The sequence below is a fragment of the Schistocerca gregaria genome, chromosome 7 (assembly GCF_023897955.1).
Source record: "Schistocerca gregaria isolate iqSchGreg1 chromosome 7, iqSchGreg1.2, whole genome shotgun sequence".
Classification (NCBI taxonomy): domain Eukaryota; kingdom Metazoa; phylum Arthropoda; class Insecta; order Orthoptera; family Acrididae; genus Schistocerca; species Schistocerca gregaria.
Window position 1 is genome coordinate 568,382,389 of NC_064926.1, and position 22,752 is coordinate 568,405,140.

The following is a 22,752-nucleotide window of genomic DNA, read 5'->3' on the forward strand; positions in this document are numbered from 1 at the left end:
GCAGGAGGCACGTCGTTGATTAGAGATGCAGAAACTCGTTGAAACACTGAATCGTGGATCTTAACGACAGACGATTGGGATTACCACTGCAATCATCCATAATGAAGGTTAAAGTGATCATTATAAATAGAAAGAACGTACGGTTTGAATATTACCAAATGGACTATGTCTCACCGTTACTGACAATGCTTGCGTGGGTAGACAAAATTATTGCTACCGTCTGAGTGAATTTTTTTTTTTTTTACGCTTAACAGCAGCGCGAGAGCCAAGGCTATATAAAACTGTGTATTTGCAAATGTATTGTATTTGTATTATTAATGAAGAGCCATAAGTGTTGCGGTGAATATCATTACAATAATTGTGGATCAGATGTGAGAACGGTTTTACTGACTGTGAGTTCGTGATCATGATAGTTATACACAAACGTGAGGAACAGTTATCCTGCAGGCGGAAATTATCACTAACATTGTAAAAGCACTGAAACGAGAACTAAGTATGTATAGCGAGCAGTAAACGTCCATATGCAAAAACTGTGGACTGTCACCATCAATTACGTCTATTCAGCCCGTGGCCTGTTGAACGCCACTGCAGATGACTTTGCACAGTAACCGAAAAGAGAATTCACTAGCCTACTTCGCCGTAAGGGAACGACAAACAGAATTGATGTAACTACTTTATCTACAACTTCACAAAACGCCGATGTCATCTCAGAATGCCGCTATGTCTCTCCAACAACGAACAGCTGCACTGCTGTGTGTCCTCTCCAGTTAAGGACCAGCAGAATTCAGTACTACACATTGTAAATTGTTTGTTCCGTTTTAAAACTATTTTCTTTCTTTTCCTTCCATTAACTTTTGTAACGCCATAAAATTGCTGGGAGTGAGCTCTTAACTCTGAATGTAACTTTGTCGCCCCAGCATTAGTCATAAGCATTTTTCTTTTACTTTAGCTATCCTTGTTTCAAATAAAAGCTGCTGCGGTTGCATTTTTCTTGGGTGACTTTTGAGAATATGTGCTACAAACGTGTGTGCAGTGATATTTTCAAATAAAGCTTGCGTACCTCAATGTTTGATACGGTCACGCGCGTAACTCGCGGCATCCGCCAGTAGTTCCTGGGGACCGACCAAAATTAAAGCTGCTTGTTCGCTACTGGTCTAAGCTTCGTGGCGAGACTAAACTGAATCAGACAGCTGGAAAATCGCCCACGCTATATTTCCATCTTACTGAAAGTTATCGAATGTTAAATTGGTTGCTGATGATTGCAGGGGTAAGTGAACAGATGTGTAGACGAATCCTACAGTGTTTACGGGATTAGTAAAAGAATTGTGTGTGACATGCGTAAATAAGTGAGTGAGTGGAATCACATTCTCCACCTTCACACCTTCTGGAAGTAAAACGAGTTCTTTTGGTGGTGGTGGAAGGGGGGAGAGGGGGGAGGAGCAGCAATAGTTGTACATCAAGTCAGTTGGGTTATTTCTAACAAAACTTCGTTTAAAAACACGGTCTATGATCTCGCGAAGTATATCCCTGAGAACCGTTTTCTTCACACAATCTACAGGATGTTTCCGTAAGCTCGTGCAAAGATGAAACAGGACGTAGAGAATGCTCTACTGAACTATTTGAGGAAGTGAACCCGGGGTCTGAGAAGCCAGCCTAAGGAGATTGGGAGTAAACTTTTCTACAGCGTTGTCTAGCATTACTGTTTCCCAGCTTATTTACACCACTGGCCATTAAAATTGCTAAACCAAAAAGAAATGCAGATGATAAACGGGTATTCATTGGACATATATATTATACTAGAACTGACATGTGATTACATTTTCACGCAATTTGGGTGCATAGATCCTGAGAAATCAGTACCCAGAACAACCACCTGTGGCCGTAATAACGGCCATGATACGCCTGGGCATTGAGTCAAACAAAGCTTGGATGGTTTGTACAGATACAGATACCCATGCAGCTTCAACACGATACCACAGTTCATCAAGAGTAGTGACTGGCGTATTGTGACAAGACGGTTACTCGGCCACCATTGACTAGACGTTTTCAGTTGGTGAGAGATCTGGAGAATGTGCTGCCCAGGGCAGCAGTCGAACATTTTCTGTGTCCAGAAAGGCCGGTACAGGATCTGCAACATGCGCTCGTGAATTATCTTGCTGAAATCTAGGATTTCGTAGGAATTGGATGAAGGGTAGAGCCACGGGTCGTAATACATCTAAAATGTAACGTCCTCTGTTCAAAGTGGCGTCAATGCCAACAAGAAGTGACCGAGACGTGTAACCATTGGCACCCCATACCATCACGCCGGGTGTACGACAGTATGCCGATGACGAATACACGCTTCCAATGTGCGTTCAGCGCGATGTCACCAAACACGGATGCGACCATCATGATGCTGTAAACAGCACCTGGAATCATCCGAAATAATGGCGTTTTGCCATTCTTGCACCCAGGTTCGTCGGTGAGTACACCATCGCAGGCGCTCCTGTCTGTGATGCAACGTCAAGGGTAACCGCAGCCACGGTCTCCAAGGTGATAGTCCATGCTGCTGCAAACGTCGTCGATCTATTCGTGCAGGTGGCTGTTGTCTTGCAAAAGGTCCCCATCTGTTGACTCAGGGATCGAGACGTGGCTGCACGTTCCGTTACAGCCCTGCGGATAAGCTGCCTGTCATCTCGACTGCTAGTGATATGAGGCCGCTGGGATCCATGAACCCGCCGATTCCATATTCTGCTAACAGTCATTGGATCCCGACCAACGCGAGCAGCAATGTCGCGATACGATGAACCGCAATAGCGATACGCTACAATCCGACCCTTATCAAAGTCGGAAACGTGATGGTACGCATTTCGCCTCCTTGCACGAGGCATCACAACAACGTTTTACCAGGCAACTCTGGTCAACTGCTGTTTGTGTATGAGAAATCGGTTGGAAACTTTCCTCTTGCAGCACGTTGTAGGTGTCGCCACCGGCGCCAACCTTGTGTGAATGCTCGGAAAAGCTACTCATTTGCACATCACAGCATCTTCTTCCTGTCAGTTAAATTCCGGGTGTGTAGGACGTCATTTTCGTGGTGTAGCAATTTTAATGGCCAGTAGTGTATAACGAACCGAGTGTGCTGTTTATTCACAGGTACATTCTTTATTTTCTGCAGGGAAAAAAGGAGGAAGAGTCCCATTACTAGGAAGTTCGTAGTAATAGACGGCAAATCATCGAGTAAAACTGGAGTGATATCAGGTGTTCCTCAGGCAAGCGTCCTGGGACTTCTGCTGTTCCTGATCTATATAAATGACCTGGGTGACAATCTCAGCAGTTCTCTTAGATTGTTCGCAGATGATGCTGTAATTTACCGTCTAGTAAGGTCATCCGAAGACCAGTATCAGCTGCAAAGCGATTTAGAAAAGATTGCTGTATGGTGTGTCAGGTGGCAGTTGACGCTAAATAACGAAAAGTGTGAGATGATCCACATGAGTTCCAAAAGAAATCCGTTGGAATTCGATTACTCGATAAATAGTACAATTCTCAAGGCTGTCTTTTCAACTAAGTACCTGGGTGTTAAAATTACGAACAACTTCAGTTGGAGGGACCACATAGTTAATATTGTCGGGAAGGCGAGCCAAAGGTTGCGTTTAATTGGCAGGACACTTAGAAGATGCAAGAAGGCCACTAAAGAGACAGCTTACACTACACTCGTTCGTCCTCTGTTAGAATATTGCTGCGCGGTGTGGGATCCTTACCAGTTGCTATTGACGGAGGGCATCCAAAGGGTGCAAAAAAGAGCAGCTCGTTTTGTATTATCACGCAATAGGGGAGAGAGTGTGGCAGATATGATACGCGAGTTGGGATGGAAGTCATTAAAGCAAAGACGTTTTTCGTCGCTGCTAGATCTATTTACGAAATTTCAGTCACCAACTTTCTCTTCCGAATGTGAAAATATTTTGTTGAGCCCAACCTACAGAGGTAGGAATGATCATCAAAATAAAATAAGAGAAATCAGAGCTCGAACAGGAAGGTTTAGGTGTCCGTTTTTCCCGCGCGCTGTTCGGGAGTTGATTGGTAGGGAGATAGTATGATTGTGGTTCGATGAACCATCTGCCAAGCACTTAAATGTGAATTGCAGGGTAATCATGTAGATGTAGATGCAGAAGTTATGGTGCAGGTTTTGTTTATATTATTTGTCCAGAGAGTGGCTCTGTTGTATCATATACATTGTCATACGACGCAACATGCTGTGAATCAAAGACACACCCATTTATTACTCAGTGCTGTTCAAAGACGTACAGTACAACGCAATGGAGCAGTACCGGTACAGTTTCGCAGAACTCACTGACATGCACCTTGCGTGTGGGGAAGTACTTGTAATGCTCTCCCTTCTGAAACGCTGTACAGGGAACGATTTCCTAACAGGAATCATCCGTTACGACGAGTGTTTATTTCTCTCGATCGACAAATGTGGGAGACTGGTTCATTGGAAAGAAGAAACGTATTACCTGGCAACATGAAGACCACTTGCACACCCGATTCTGAAGAGGTGGTGCAGGAACGTGTGGTTGCAGACCCCACAATAAGTAACATCAATTACACCCGTATCGCCCCCAACGAGACCACGCAATACTCGTGAATGAGTTTGCGCCAAGGGTCGCACTGTGTCAGTGGTTGCTCCAACAACTGACTGATCTACCAGATTTCATCCGTCGGCCACTGTGGCCCAGCGGTTCTAGGCGCTTCAGTCCGGAACCGCGCTGCTGCTATGGTCACAGGTTCGAATTCTGCCTCGGGCATGCATGTGTGTGATGTCCTTAGATCAGTTAGGTTTAAGTAGTTCTAAGTTATAGGGGACTGATGACTTCAGATGTTAAGTCCCATAGTGCTTCAAGCCATTTGAACGTTTTCCTTCAGTGCAAATTATGCTGTTTTTCTGACGAGGCCACATTTGATCGTGATGGTACTTTAAAAAACACGAAAAGCCATCTGTGGAACGAGGAAAACTCTCACGTTGTAGTAAAGAGTCACACCATCAAGTACGTTTTGCTGTGAATATCTGTGCAGGCATTGTAGGCGACAATTTCAATGGGCCATGTATTCTAATTGGCCATCTGATTGGTCATCTGTACTTGAAGTTCAGGCTGAGAGTTCTGCCTGAGTTGTTGGAGAGCGCACCCTACGGTATTCGTGAGAGGATGTGGATACAACATGACGGTGCATCGCATTGGATGTCGGCAACCATCTCAGTGCTGTATGTCCTGGTCGCTGGATGGCAAGGGGAGATGCTATTGCTTGGCCTGCGGGGTCAGCTGACTTGAATTCCCTTTGATTATTTGCTTCGGTGATAACTAAAGTAACTTGGGTATGAGACGCCAATGGATATAGAGACGGAATTAGTTGCGAGAATTGTAGCTGCATCTGATGTACGAGGTGCATTCAAGTGCTAAGGCCTCCGATTTTTTTTTCTTCGGACTGGAAAGAGATTGAAACATTCGCAGTTTTAAAATGAGGCCGCGTTCATTGTCAATATGTCCCAGAGACGGCAGCACCGTACGACAGATGGAATTTTACCGCCAGCGGAGAGAATGAGAACTGTTTTAAATACTTAAAATGGCGACGTTTTCCTTACTTGAACAGCGTGCAATCTTTCGTTTTCTGAATGTGTGGTGTGAAACCAATTGAAATTCATCGACAGTTGAAGGAAATATGTGGTGATGTAGTTATGGATGTGTCGAAAGTGCGTTCGTGGGTGCGGCAGTTTAATGAAGGCAGAACATCATGTGACAACAAACCGAAACAACCTAGGGCTCGCACAAGCCGGTCTGACAACACGCTCGAGAAAGTGGAGATAATTGTTTTGGGTGATCGCCGAATGAGTGTTGAACAGATCGCCTCCAGAGTTGGCATTTCTGTGGGTTCTGTGCACACAATCCTGCATGACGACCTGAAAATGCGGAAAGTGTCATCCAGGTGGGTGCCACGAATGCTGACGGACGACCACACGGCTGCCCGTGTGGCACGTTGCCGAGCAATGTTGACGCGCAACGACAGCGCGAATGGGACTTTCTTTTCGTCGGTTGTGACAATGGATGAGACGTGGATGCCATTTTTCAATCCAGAAACAAAGCACCAGTCAGCTCAGTGGAAGCACACAGATTCACCGCCACCAAAAAAATTTCGGGTAATCACCAGTGCTGAAGAAATTACTGTGTCCATGTTCTGGGACAGCGAGGGCGTAATCCTTACCCATTGCGTTACAAAGGGCACTACGGTAACAGGTGCATCCTACGAAAATGTTTTGAAGAAAAAATTGCTTCCTGCACTGCAACAAAAACGCCCGGGAAGGGCTGCGCGTGTGCTGTTTCACCAAGACGACGCACCCGCACATCGAGCTAACGTTAGGCAACAGTTTCTTCGTGATAACAACTTTGAAGTGATTCCTCATGCTCCCTGCTCACCTGACCTGGCTCCTAGTGACTTTTTGCTTTTTCCAACAACGGCTCCGTAGTTCGCACATTCACCAGCCGTGCTGCTATTGCCTCAGCGATTTTCCAGTGGTCAAAACAGACTCCTAAAGAAGCCTTCGTCGCTGCCATTGAATCATGGCGTCAGCTTTTTCAAAAATGTGTACTTCTGCAGGGAGATTACGTCGAGAGGTAACGCCAGTTTCATAGATTTCGGGTGAGTAGTTAATTAGAAAAAAAAATTGGAGGCCTTAGAACTTGAATGCACCTCGTAATTCCAAACACAGCAGGTATATTTGTCAGGAAGTGCCAGTATCTTTTTCGCTGATGTCGTGCTTGCATTGAGGTTGGTGGCCGTCATTTCGTAAGACAGAATATAAATGGCACGTTCATAATGTCAATGGTGGTATTTGAAGTTAACTGTAACTAATGTAAATAAAAAAGTACACAGTAATGTGATTTTATTCGTATTATCCCCTTAAGCCGGCTTCTCAGACCCAATGTTCTCTAGCTCAAATTGTTCAATGGAACGTCCTGTTAAATTTTTGCACACTCTTGCAGAAACAGCCTGCACAGTGACCTGGGGTGAGTGAGGCCACTGTGGTGTAGAGATGGTGGAGTGGAAGGTTGTAGAGGCAGTTGAGCTGGCTAGGGGTGGTTAGGAAATCTCTGTCGCAGGATATAACACATTTCATTTACCTTTGAGCTACAATTTTGATGTGCTGCAACGGTCGCGGATGCGCCCTCTGCAGGCACATGGTCTACCATCTGTTCTGTTGATGCCAGAATGTCGAGACAGCACGATGGCTGTTCGTTAGCACCCTGCCTGGCTGACTCTGTTTACCCAACAGGGCTGTGCGTGTCTGAGCTAGCATTATGCTGCCCTGGGAGAGCATTGCAGCCACCTGAACGTTCGCCGAATTCTCGTAGGCGTCCACCAGTACCGCGTTAAAAGTTTGCGCTAGTGCGGTTGTGTGGCGGCTGTAGCGTCCTGTCTGCAGACGTCTATCCTCCAAGGCAGGAGTTCAATTGCCACCGTGATTTCTGGAAACAGCTCATCCCATTGTGTCTTTCTAAGTCCATAGGTGGCAACTTAGAACCGTTAACTGGTCAGATGCAGACGGCTGCCCAATCAGGCATCGACTGGCGCGTGGCCCATAACGTGATGGAGACACGTGTGGAGCCTATGTTGCAGAGTGTCCTGTCAGACTACGCGTTCCTGTGCTGGAATCACACAGCATTTATAATGATTATTAGCATGCTTGTTATGCCGGTACATTGCTTCCATGCGTATACAGATCAACAGCTTCATGTCCCAATTGTGTCAAAATACTACACAGGCAAGTTCATAGTTGCACGGCCTTCCTGCAATATCACCGCGATTCCACAGTACGAGCAGACCAACTTGTGTTTTACAAACAGGCTCGCTTGTGGTATTACATATCACAACTCCCCACCTCTCTGCTTGCTTCACATACGGTTGCAGGGTAGCTTCATTTCCTCCCGTAACGCCCAACATTAGCGAAGGCATTACCGTATGAAGGAGGGACGCTGCTGATCGAATATCAACATAATGAACTGTGTAACGCAGGAATTCGGTTTTTTTCCCCAGAAACTCCCCAGTAGAATACAAGGAGTAAGCCATAGGAATACTCTTAAGACATGAAACTGCGTGGATTACTGCAGAGATTTTCTAATTCTTATGGAAGCCCATTGACAATGGAATCTGCAGAATACTGTACGCCTTTCTGCAAATGAGTCAAGGAGGTTCTGCCCAAATGTGGATTGGATTTCTGCGTAGTATTACTGAGTGAAACCTGCTAATTCTTGGGAATAAGCTCATGTTGGTAACAAATAAAATGCCATTAAAGAACACATACAGGGTGAACAGTAATAAAACTAACACACTGCAGGCACGGTTTTTCACTGGAAATGGAGGAAAAAAGGCACTATGAACATGTGTCCAGAAATGCATCGTGGCCATGGTAGATGGCGCTGGCGAATGACAGTTCCTCTGACCACGTGCCGTGGGTTCCTTGTGTGTTGTACGCTGTGTGACTCATGCAGCGTACTGTAAGCAGCAGAATGGTCCGGTATTTATGTCGGTAAAAAGCTGAGATCGTGTCTGTGTACGGCAAGGGGATAGAAATGGTCGAAAGGCAGCACAGCTATACCAAAACGAGTATCCCACAGATACCATCAACATCACGTAACATTTGAAGCCCTTTCTGGGCGTTTGTCTGTTTGAGACAGACGAAGGTGCAGAGAGGCAGTAGACTGTGAGTACATCAAATCTGGAGGCCTGGCTTCTAAGGATATTGAGATGGACCCTAGTGCAAGCTAAGCTCCAGGCAAGTGGTCCACTCACATGTTGTAAGCCAAAGTACAATTATACGCATCCTGCATGGCAACCGCTACTATCCGTATCACCTGCAATCCCATAGAGGCCACTTTGAACACCTCCTGTGACGTGGATACGATGGAGCTCTTTACCATCTTCTGAGACGATTGTTTATCATTGGATGCATTCCATCTGTTTTAAAACACATGTTCATAGGACCTTTTTTCCTCTGTTTCCAGTCAGGAATTCGTCCCTACAGTCTGTCGGTTTCATTAATGTCCACCCTGTATACTGGTAGGACAATGTCATAATTCCCAGACTCCTCAACAAGAGTCATCAAGAGGTTAATGAACTTCCACTGCCAGCCACTGTGGCCGAGAGGTGGTAGGCGCTTCAGTCTGGAGCCGCTCGACCGCTACGGTCGCAGGTTCGAATCCTGCCTCGGGCATGGATGTACGTGATGTCTTTAGCTTAGTTAGGTTTAAGTAGTTCTAAGTTCTAGAGCACTGAAGACCTCAGATGTTAAGTCTCATAGTGGTCACAGCCATTTGAACCATTTGAACTTCCACCACATATTACTCTAACTGCCAGTTTCTGAGCTAATAATACACTTAGTAAATGGGAGTACCTTAGAATACACCAGAATATAATGCCATGTGGTAATAAGCAAATTACACTCATTTTCGCGTTGGACTGCCACTTATTGGTGATTCTGTTCTAATGGTAGATATAAAGGCATTCAATATTCAAAGAAGATCATGAAAATTGGCCTTCTATGAGACTTTAACATCCACCTGAACACTTATTAATCTCGATTGTTAAGATTCCCTAATCATATGCCCATTCTGCATAATCCAAATATCAATTTTAATTGAATTGCGCGTCAGAAACAATAAAAACTTACTGAAATTAAGTATCAATTTATTTTCTACAGGCCATGAACTTATGGCTTGAAATTCACTATTTGAGACACTACCTAAGTTGCCCTCAGTAACCTTCACAACAAAGCTAGTGTCATCAAAAAAACAGATATATTTCAAAATTATTTATCATATTAGAAAGCACATAATCTATATACGTAGGAAACGGATATATTGTTCTTGAATCACTTAAGCTGAAAACTTTTTGTGTATGTTATTTGTATAGGCTGTCAGATACTGAAACTGTTATGGCACTTTTTGAGACACGCTGTATAGTTACTACAAATGCGTCGCAACAAAGGACTGTTTGCGTGCAGAAAACATGCTTCTCGTGACATGTGGATTAGGCGGAAATTTTGCTCAGAGGGCAGCTACAGCCATTAGAGAACGCGAGAGAGTACGGAAACGTTGTCGAGCAAAACTACGAGAGCAGAAGTTGCGCTGTACGTAAACTGGCAAAGCTTTAATTGAGGCACCGACCGTCCCCACTTCTCTGCATGGAGAAGCTGCGATGTAGAGTGTTAGAGTGTTTGCAGTTTTCAACTACATCAAACGTTGGAACAGACATCCAGGCTACGGGAACGAGAATTTCACGGCAAACAAACCACACCAGCAACGCTTTGCCCCTGTGGGCTTTATCCATCTGCACAGTACTGCAGTGCTGTGAAAAACAGTGCAGTACTCATTTACAACTGAGCAAATAACCCGCACAGTTTCGGAAAACAAGACTACTGCGTAGTAAACTGTCGGAATGGAAGCCGGAATATAGCTGAAGTGGGCAGTAATCGGAATTCGGTTGACTAGGACTGATCAGAGAGTGTCTATTAGAGTGTACCTTTTCCCAGTAATTTAAAAATATAGTTTGATTGATACCCCAACTCAGTTACCCGAAAAGTAACAAAACAGTCTAAAAACAATTATCATCCCATGCATTATACCTCCGAATAAAACTCCCAGTTAATCATACAGTGCAGGTTTTCACGGCCGGAATAGTCTTCAGTTAAAACTTCCGGGCTGAGAGGCCGTGGTCGATGTATAAAATTTCCACCTGACGTTTCGTCTCCAGCTGCGGGAGACATCTTCCGAGGTCGTCCGGCTACTGCCACTGAGGCTCCAGGTACTCTCGCATTTATAGAGCGCATAGAGGGCACCACCATTCGTCACGTGATGCCGACAGAATGCCTATCTTTGGAGGCGTCATTATTCTCGATTAAGAGTAATCGATTTTCATTCTTCTTGCGCAACGTCGACATCCATATTTTGTCCAATTTTAAAACTTCCTCTTTTCTATTAAAATTGTTGTGGTGTTTGTGGATCTCTATTGCTTCCCTATACATGCGTGCATGATAATGGGATGTTCGTGCTAGAACGCTAGTCTCATTAAATTTGATTTCGTGGTTCCCATCTCGAAAAACATGCTCAGCTACGGCCGATTTTTCGATGTGTCCTAAGCGACAGTTTCTCTTATGTTCGGCTAAGCGGGTGTTTACACTTCTTTTTGTTGTTCCAATGTATACTTGTCCACAACTGCATGGAATTTTGTATACCCCAGGTGTTGCTAGGGGGTGTCGAGCGTCTTTTGCAGTTCTTAAATATTCCTTAATCTTCTTGGTGGGTCTGAAGATAGTTTCGATCCCATGTTTAGCCAAAACTTTGCCGATGCGGTCCGTGACTTTATTAATGAACGGTAAGAAAACTATTCCAATAGGTGACCGTTGTTGCTCTGGAATTCTGGCTTCTTTTCTTCTTTGATGGAGGGCTCGATCAATTTCCTTGCTGGTATATCCGTTTTTCATGAAGGCCGAACGTAAGTGATATAATTCGTCTTGCAAGTAAGCCGGCTCGCAGATTTTGTTGGCTCTGTCCACCAAGGTTTTCATGACACCTCTCTTTTGCCTAGGATGATGGTTTGATTCCTTGTGGAGGTATCGATCCGTGTTAGTGTTCTTTCTATATACCTTGTGGCCCAGCGTCCCATCCACCCGTTTAATTACCGACACATCCAGGAAATTGAGTTGACCGTTGCTCTCTTTCTCCATCGTAAACTGTATCTTCGGGTTAATACTGTTCAGGTGCACCAAGAAGACATCCAGCTCTTCTTCACCATGAGTCCACACTACAAATGTGTCATCAACATAGCGGTACCATTTAGCTGGCTTCTTACTGGCAGTCTGCAGCGCTCGCTGTTCGAAGATCTCCATAAATAAATTGGCAACTGCTGGGCTGAGAGGGCTTCCCATTGCCACCCCCGTCGATCTGTTCGTAAAACTCGTTGTTGTACTGGAAATAAGTTGTCGTCAGGCAGTGTCTAAATAAAGCCACTAAGTCAGTCGGGAAAATATCTGCTATATATGAAATAGCTTCGTTTACAGGCACCATGGTGAACAATGACACTACATCGAAGCTCACAAGAATATCACTTGAGCTAACGTTAATCTCCCTCAGTTTTTCAATAAAATGTGCCGAGTTTTTAATATAACTGTCTGTTCTGCCAATGTATGGTTGCAGCAAGCAGGCGAGATATCTGGCCACCTCTTGTGTTGGAGATCCTATAGCACTCACAATCGGTCTTAACGGTACCTGTGCTTTATGTACCTTCGGGAGTCCATATAGCCTGGGCGGATAAGCTTCCGTTTTGCAGAGTTGTTTTTTATCATCCGAAGAAAGAGAAGATTGTTTTACCAGTTGATTGGTAGTTCTCAAAATTTTGTTTGTAGGATCCTTCTGAAGCTTTTTATACGTAGTGGGATCCAAAAGGTCACTAATCTTCTTGTGATAATCTTCGGTGTTCAACAAAACCGTAGCATTTCCTTTATCAGCTGCAAGTACTATAATGCTCTTGTCCGCATTGATCTCCCTCAATGCCCTCCTTTCCGGTTGGGACAAATTGCTGGTAGGTGGTTTCGCTTGGCGTAATATTCTGGCTGTTTCAGTCCTGATTTCATCCGCGGAATGCGATGATAACAAACGGATTCCCGCCTCCACATTTGCTATAATGTCCTCCGTCGGAACCTTTAGTGGCGTGACTGCAAAGTTGCCTCCTTTCGATAGAACTGAATGTTCCTCTTTTGTTAATTCTCTCCCAGACATGTTAATCACAGTTCGAGAGTTGCCAGCGACTGATATTTCACTCCTACCTGAAAGCCTGCACTGTATGATTAAACGCCTCTACGGGGAGGAAATGTCAGTTTCGGTTCGGTCACTGGAGGGACTGCGCAAGAGGAAAGCACAACAACTGTGTACTCTTACTTTCCTGCTACGCTGCCGGGACACCGCGACAGTGCCGAAGTTTCTGAAGGCGAGGAGAATGTTTCACTCGGCGCAAGCGAATCGTATTTACAACCGCATGGAACTAGCGATGCTACGGGAACGAATTCACCAGACGCGGCGGGAACTAGCGGCAACTAGCAGTAAGCTTTTATATCTCCATTTGTATATCAGTAACATAATGCAGTGTTATGACTGGAATAAGGTAGACTGTCTAACGTTCAGGACTATGGAGCTCAGTGCAGAAATGGCAACTAACAGGCAGAAGAGGAAATTCGATGGCCTACATAAAGGTAGGAGTGAAATATCAGTCGCTGGCAACTCTCGAACTGTGATTAACATGTCTGGGAGAGAATTAACAAAAGAGGAACATTCAGTTCTATCGAAAGGAGGCAACTTTGCAGTCACGCCACTAAAGGTTCCGACGGAGGACATTATAGCAAATGTGGAGGCGGGAATCCGTTTGTTATCATCGCATTCCGCGGATGAAATCAGGACTGAAACAGCCAGAATATTACGCCAAGCGAAACCACCTACCAGCAATTTGTCCCAACCGGAAAGGAGGGCATTGAGGGAGATCAATGCGGACAAGAGCATTATAGTACTTGCAGCTGATAAAGGAAATGCTACGGTTTTGTTGAACACCGAAGATTATCACAAGAAGATTAGTGACCTTTTGGATCCCACTACGTATAAAAAGCTTCAGAAGGATCCTACAAACAAAATTTTGAGAACTACCAATCAACTGGTAAAACAATCTTCTCTTTCTTCGGATGATAAAAAACAACTCTGCAAAACGGAAGCTTATCCGCCCAGGCTATATGGACTCCCGAAGGTACATAAAGCACAGGTACCGTTAAGACCGATTGTGAGTGCTATAGGATCTCCAACACAAGAGGTGGCCAGATATCTCGCCTGCTTGCTGCAACCATACATTGGCAGAACAGACAGTTATATTAAAAACTCGGCACATTTTATTGAAAAACTGAGGGAGATTAACGTTAGCTCAAGTGATATTCTTGTGAGCTTCGATGTAGTGTCATTGTTCACCATGGTGCCTGTAAACGAAGCTATTTCATATATAGCAGATATTTTCCCGACTGACTTAGTGGCTTTATTTAGACACTGCCTGACGACAACTTATTTCCAGTACAACAACGAGTTTTACGAACAGATCGACGGGGTGGCAATGGGAAGCCCTCTCAGCCCAGCAGTTGCCAATTTATTTATGGAGATCTTCGAACAGCGAGCGCTGCAGACTGCCAGTAAGAAGCCAGCTAAATGGTACCGCTATGTTGATGACACATTTGTAGTGTGGACTCATGGTGAAGAAGAGCTGGATGTCTTCTTGGTGCACCTGAACAGTATTAACCCGAAGATACAGTTTACGATGGAGAAAGAGAGCAACGGTCAACTCAATTTCCTGGATGTGACGGTAATTAAACGGGTGGATGGGACGCTGGGCCACAAGGTATATAGAAAGAACACTAACACGGATCGATACCTCCACAAGGAATCAAACCATCATCCTAGGCAAAAGAGAGGTGTCATGAAAACCTTGGTGGACAGAGCCAACAAAATCTGCGAGCCGGCTTACTTGCAAGACGAATTATATCACTTACGTTCGGCCTTCATGAAAAACGGATATACCAGCAAGGAAATTGATCGAGCCCTCCATCAAAGAAGAAAAGAAGCCAGAATTCCAGAGCAACAACGGTCACCTATTGGAATAGTTTTCTTACCGTTCATTAATAAAGTCACGGACCGCATCGGCAAAGTTTTGGCTAAACATGGGATCGAAACTATCTTCAGACCCACCAAGAAGATTAAGGAATATTTAAGAACTGCAAAAGACGCTCGACACCCCCTAGCAACACCTGGGGTATACAAAATTCCATGCAGTTGTGGACAAGTATACATTGGAACAACAAAAAGAAGTGTAAACACCCGCTTAGCCGAACATAAGAGAAACTGTCGCTTAGGACACATCGAAAAATCGGCCGTAGCTGAGCATGTTTTTCGAGATGGGAACCACGAAATCAAATTTAATGAGACTAGCGTTCTAGCACGAACATCCCATTATCATGCACGCATGTATAGGGAAGCAATAGAGATCCACAAACACCACAACAATTTTAATAGAAAAGAGGAAGTTTTAAAATTGGACAAAATATGGATGTCGACGTTGCGCAAGAAGAATGAAAATCGATTACTCTTAATCGAGAATAATGACGCCTCCAAAGATAGGCATTCTGTCGGCATCACGTGACGAATGGTGGTGCCCTCTATGCGCTCTATAAATGCGAGAGTACCTGGAGCCTCAGTGGCAGTAGCCGGACGACCTCGGAAGATGTCTCCCGCAGCTGGAGACGAAACGTCAGGTGGAAATTTTATACATCGACCACGGCCTCTCAGCCCGGAAGTTTTAACTGAAGACTATTCCGGCCGTGAAAGCCTGCACTGTATGATTAAACGCCTCTACGGGGAGGAAATGTCAGTTTCGGTTCGGTCACTGGAGGGACTGCGCAAGAGGAAAGCACAACAACTGTGTACTCTTACTTTCCTGCTACGCTGCCGGGACACCGCGACAGTGCCGAAGTTTCTGAAGGCGAGGAGAATGTTTCACTCGGCGCAAGCGAATCGTATTTACAACCGCATGGAACTAGCGATGCTACGGGAACGAATTCACCAGACGCGGCGGGAACTAGCGGCAACTAGCAGTAAGCTTTTATATCTCCATTTGTATATCAGTAACATAATGCAGTGTTATGACTGGAATAAGGTAGACTGTCTAACGTTCAGGACTATGGAGCTCAGTGCAGAAATGGCAACTAACAGGCAGAAGAGGAAATTCGATGGCCTACATAAAGGTAGGAGTGAAATATCAGTCGCTGGCAACTCTCGAACTGTGATTAACATGTCTGGGAGAGAATTAACAAAAGAGGAACATTCAGTTCTATCGAAAGGAGGCAACTTTGCAGTCACGCCACTAAAGGTTCCGACGGAGGACATTATAGCAAATGTGGAGGCGGGAATCCGTTTGTTATCATCGCATTCCGCGGATGAAATCAGGACTGAAACAGCCAGAATATTACGCCAAGCGAAACCACCTACCAGCAATTTGTCCCAACCGGAAAGGAGGGCATTGAGGGAGATCAATGCGGACAAGAGCATTATAGTACTTGCAGCTGATAAAGGAAATGCTACGGTTTTGTTGAACACCGAAGATTATCACAAGAAGATTAGTGACCTTTTGGATCCCACTACGTATAAAAAGCTTCAGAAGGATCCTACAAACAAAATTTTGAGAACTACCAATCAACTGGTAAAACAATCTTCTCTTTCTTCGGATGATAAAAAACAACTCTGCAAAACGGAAGCTTATCCGCCCAGGCTATATGGACTCCCGAAGGTACATAAAGCACAGGTACCGTTAAGACCGATTGTGAGTGCTATAGGATCTCCAACACAAGAGGTGGCCAGATATCTCGCCTGCTTGCTGCAACCATACATTGGCAGAACAGACAGTTATATTAAAAACTCGGCACATTTTATTGAAAAACTGAGGGAGATTAACGTTAGCTCAAGTGATATTCTTGTGAGCTTCGATGTAGTGTCATTGTTCACCATGGTGCCTGTAAACGAAGCTATTTCATATATAGCAGATATTTTCCCGACTGACTTAGTGGCTTTATTTAGACACTGCCTGACGACAACTTATTTCCAGTACAACAACGAGTTTTACGAACAGATCGACGGGGTGGCAATGGGAAGCCCTCTCAGCCCAGCAGTTGCCAATTTATTTATGGAGATCTTCGAACAGCGAGCGCTGCAGACTGCCAGTAAGAAGCCAGCTAAATGGTACCGCTATGTTGATGACACATTTGTAGTGTGGACTCATGGTGAAGAAGAGCTGGATGTCTTCTTGGTGCACCTGAACAGTATTAACCCGAAGATACAGTTTACGATGGAGAAAGAGAGCAACGGTCAACTCAATTTCCTGGATGTGTCGGTAATTAAACGGGTGGATGGGACGCTGGGCCACAAGGTATATAGAAAGAACACTAACACGGATCGATACCTCCACAAGGAATCAAACCATCATCCTAGGCAAAAGAGAGGTGTCATGAAAACCTTGGTGGACAGAGCCAACAAAATCTGCGAGCCGGCTTACTTGCAAGACGAATTATATCACTTACGTTCGGCCTTCATGAAAAACGGATATACCAGCAAGGAAATTGATCGAGCCCTCCATCAAAGAAGAAAAGAAGCCAGAATTCCAGAGCAACAACGGTCACCTATTGGAATAGTTTTCTTACCGTTCATTAATAAAGTCACGGACCGCATCGGCAAAGTTTTGGCTAAACATGGGATCGAAACTATCTTCAGACCCACCAAGAAGATTAAGGAATATTTAAGAACTGCAAAAGACGCTCGACACCCCCTAGCAACACCTGGGGTATACAAAATTCCATGCAGTTGTGGACAAGTATACATTGGAACAACAAAAAGAAGTGTAAACACCCGCTTAGCCGAACATAAGAGAAACTGTCGCTTAGGACACATCGAAAAATCGGCCGTAGCTGAGCATGTTTTTCGAGATGGGAACCACGAAATCAAATTTAATGAGACTAGCGTTCTAGCACGAACATCCCATTATCATGCACGCATGTATAGGGAAGCAATAGAGATCCACAAACACCACAACAATTTTAATAGAAAAGAGGAAGTTTTAAAATTGGACAAAATATGGATGTCGACGTTGCGCAAGAAGAATGAAAATCGATTACTCTTAATCGAGAATAATGACGCCTCCAAAGATAGGCATTCTGTCGGCATCACGTGACGAATGGTGGTGCCCTCTATGCGCTCTATAAATGCGAGAGTACCTGGAGCCTCAGTGGCAGTAGCCGGACGACCTCGGAAGATGTCTCCCGCAGCTGGAGACGAAACGTCAGGTGGAAATTTTATACATCGACCACGGCCTCTCAGCCCGGAAGTTTTAACTGAAGACTATTCCGGCCGTGAAAGCCTGCACTGTATGATTAAACGCCTCTACGGGGAGGAAATGTCAGTTTCGGTTCGGTCACTGGAGGGACTGCGCAAGAGGAAAGCACAACAACTGTGTACTCTTACTTTCCTGCTACGCTGCCGGGACACCGCGACAGTGCCGAAGTTTCTGAAGGCGAGGAGAATGTTTCACTCGGCGCAAGCGAATCGTATTTACAACCGCATGGAACTAGCGATGCTACGGGAACGAATTCACCAGACGCGGCGGGAACTAGCGGCAACTAGCAGTAAGCTTTTATATCTCCATTTGTATATCAGTAACATAATGCAGTGTTATGACTGGAATAAGGTAGACTGTCTAACGTTCAGGACTATGGAGCTCAGTGCAGAAATGGCAACTAACAGGCAGAAGAGGAAATTCGATGGCCTACATAAAGGTAGGAGTGAAATATCAGTCGCTGGCAACTCTCGAACTGTGATTAACATGTCTGGGAGAGAATTAACAAAAGAGGAACATTCAGTTCTATCGAAAGGAGGCAACTTTGCAGTCACGCCACTAAAGGTTCCGACGGAGGACATTATAGCAAATGTGGAGGCGGGAATCCGTTTGTTATCATCGCATTCCGCGGATGAAATCAGGACTGAAACAGCCAGAATATTACGCCAAGCGAAACCACCTACCAGCAATTTGTCCCAACCGGAAAGGAGGGCATTGAGGGAGATCAATGCGGACAAGAGCATTATAGTACTTGCAGCTGATAAAGGAAATGCTACGGTTTTGTTGAACACCGAAGATTATCACAAGAAGATTAGTGACCTTTTGGATCCCACTACGTATAAAAAGCTTCAGAAGGATCCTACAAACAAAATTTTGAGAACTACCAATCAACTGGTAAAACAATCTTCTCTTTCTTCGGATGATAAAAAACAACTCTGCAAAACGGAAGCTTATCCGCCCAGGCTATATGGACTCCCGAAGGTACATAAAGCACAGGTACCGTTAAGACCGATTGTGAGTGCTATAGGATCTCCAACACAAGAGGTGGCCAGATATCTCGCCTGCTTGCTGCAACCATACATTGGCAGAACAGACAGTTATATTAAAAACTCGGCACATTTTATTGAAAAACTGAGGGAGATTAACGTTAGCTCAAGTGATATTCTTGTGAGCTTCGATGTAGTGTCATTGTTCACCATGGTGCCTGTAAACGAAGCTATTTCATATATAGCAGATATTTTCCCGACTGACTTAGTGGCTTTATTTAGACACTGCCTGACGACAACTTATTTCCAGTACAACAACGAGTTTTACGAACAGATCGACGGGGTGGCAATGGGAAGCCCTCTCAGCCCAGCAGTTGCCAATTTATTTATGGAGATCTTCGAACAGCGAGCGCTGCAGACTGCCAGTAAGAAGCCAGCTAAATGGTACCGCTATGTTGATGACACATTTGTAGTGTGGACTCATGGTGAAGAAGAGCTGGATGTCTTCTTGGTGCACCTGAACAGTATTAACCCGAAGATACAGTTTACGATGGAGAAAGAGAGCAACGGTCAACTCAATTTCCTGGATGTGTCGGTAATTAAACGGGTGGATGGGACGCTGGGCCACAAGGTATATAGAAAGAACACTAACACGGATCGATACCTCCACAAGGAATCAAACCATCATCCTAGGCAAAAGAGAGGTGTCATGAAAACCTTGGTGGACAGAGCCAACAAAATCTGCGAGCCGGCTTACTTGCAAGACGAATTATATCACTTACGTTCGGCCTTCATGAAAAACGGATATACCAGCAAGGAAATTGATCGAGCCCTCCATCAAAGAAGAAAAGAAGCCAGAATTCCAGAGCAACAACGGTCACCTATTGGAATAGTTTTCTTACCGTTCATTAATAAAGTCACGGACCGCATCGGCAAAGTTTTGGCTAAACATGGGATCGAAACTATCTTCAGACCCACCAAGAAGATTAAGGAATATTTAAGAACTGCAAAAGACGCTCGACACCCCCTAGCAACACCTGGGGTATACAAAATTCCATGCAGTTGTGGACAAGTATACATTGGAACAACAAAAAGAAGTGTAAACACCCGCTTAGCCGAACATAAGAGAAACTGTCGCTTAGGACACATCGAAAAATCGGCCGTAGCTGAGCATGTTTTTCGAGATGGGAACCACGAAATCAAATTTAATGAGACTAGCGTTCTAGCACGAACATCCCATTATCATGCACGCATGTATAGGGAAGCAATAGAGATCCACAAACACCACAACAATTTTAATAGAAAAGAGGAAGTTTTAAAATTGGACAAAATATGGATGTCGACGTTGCGCAAGAAGAATGAAAATCGATTACTCTTAATCGAGAATAATGACGCCTCCAAAGATAGGCATTCTGTCGGCATCACGTGACGAATGGTGGTGCCCTCTATGCGCTCTATAAATGCGAGAGTACCTGGAGCCTCAGTGGCAGTAGCCGGACGACCTCGGAAGATGTCTCCCGCAGCTGGAGACGAAACGTCAGGTGGAAATTTTATACATCGACCACGGCCTCTCAGCCCGGAAGTTTTAACTGAAGACTATTCCGGCCGTGAAAGCCTGCACTGTATGATTAAACGCCTCTACGGGGAGGAAATGTCAGTTTCGGTTCGGTCACTGGAGGGACTGCGCAAGAGGAAAGCACAACAACTGTGTACTCTTACTTTCCTGCTACGCTGCCGGGACACCGCGACAGTGCCGAAGTTTCTGAAGGCGAGGAGAATGTTTCACTCGGCGCAAGCGAATCGTATTTACAACCGCATGGAACTAGCGATGCTACGGGAACGAATTCACCAGACGCGGCGGGAACTAGCGGCAACTAGCAGTAAGCTTTTATATCTCCATTTGTATATCAGTAACATAATGCAGTGTTATGACTGGAATAAGGTAGACTGTCTAACGTTCAGGACTATGGAGCTCAGTGCAGAAATGGCAACTAACAGGCAGAAGAGGAAATTCGATGGCCTACATAAAGGTAGGAGTGAAATATCAGTCGCTGGCAACTCTCGAACTGTGATTAACATGTCTGGGAGAGAATTAACAAAAGAGGAACATTCAGTTCTATCGAAAGGAGGCAACTTTGCAGTCACGCCACTAAAGGTTCCGACGGAGGACATTATAGCAAATGTGGAGGCGGGAATCCGTTTGTTATCATCGCATTCCGCGGATGAAATCAGGACTGAAACAGCCAGAATATTACGCCAAGCGAAACCACCTACCAGCAATTTGTCCCAACCGGAAAGGAGGGCATTGAGGGAGATCAATGCGGACAAGAGCATTATAGTACTTGCAGCTGATAAAGGAAATGCTACGGTTTTGTTGAACACCGAAGATTATCACAAGAAGATTAGTGACCTTTTGGATCCCACTACGTATAAAAAGCTTCAGAAGGATCCTACAAACAAAATTTTGAGAACTACCAATCAACTGGTAAAACAATCTTCTCTTTCTTCGGATGATAAAAAACAACTCTGCAAAACGGAAGCTTATCCGCCCAGGCTATATGGACTCCCGAAGGTACATAAAGCACAGGTACCGTTAAGACCGATTGTGAGTGCTATAGGATCTCCAACACAAGAGGTGGCCAGATATCTCGCCTGCTTGCTGCAACCATACATTGGCAGAACAGACAGTTATATTAAAAACTCGGCACATTTTATTGAAAAACTGAGGGAGATTAACGTTAGCTCAAGTGATATTCTTGTGAGCTTCGATGTAGTGTCATTGTTCACCATGGTGCCTGTAAACGAAGCTATTTCATATATAGCAGATATTTTCCCGACTGACTTAGTGGCTTTATTTAGACACTGCCTGACGACAACTTATTTCCAGTACAACAACGAGTTTTACGAACAGATCGACGGGGTGGCAATGGGAAGCCCTCTCAGCCCAGCAGTTGCCAATTTATTTATGGAGATCTTCGAACAGCGAGCGCTGCAGACTGCCAGTAAGAAGCCAGCTAAATGGTACCGCTATGTTGATGACACATTTGTAGTGTGGACTCATGGTGAAGAAGAGCTGGATGTCTTCTTGGTGCACCTGAACAGTATTAACCCGAAGATACAGTTTACGATGGAGAAAGAGAGCAACGGTCAACTCAATTTCCTGGATGTGTCGGTAATTAAACGGGTGGATGGGACGCTGGGCCACAAGGTATATAGAAAGAACACTAACACGGATCGATACCTCCACAAGGAATCAAACCATCATCCTAGGCAAAAGAGAGGTGTCATGAAAACCTTGGTGGACAGAGCCAACAAAATCTGCGAGCCGGCTTACTTGCAAGACGAATTATATCACTTACGTTCGGCCTTCATGAAAAACGGATATACCAGCAAGGAAATTGATCGAGCCCTCCATCAAAGAAGAAAAGAAGCCAGAATTCCAGAGCAACAACGGTCACCTATTGGAATAGTTTTCTTACCGTTCATTAATAAAGTCACGGACCGCATCGGCAAAGTTTTGGCTAAACATGGGATCGAAACTATCTTCAGACCCACCAAGAAGATTAAGGAATATTTAAGAACTGCAAAAGACGCTCGACACCCCCTAGCAACACCTGGGGTATACAAAATTCCATGCAGTTGTGGACAAGTATACATTGGAACAACAAAAAGAAGTGTAAACACCCGCTTAGCCGAACATAAGAGAAACTGTCGCTTAGGACACATCGAAAAATCGGCCGTAGCTGAGCATGTTTTTCGAGATGGGAACCACGAAATCAAA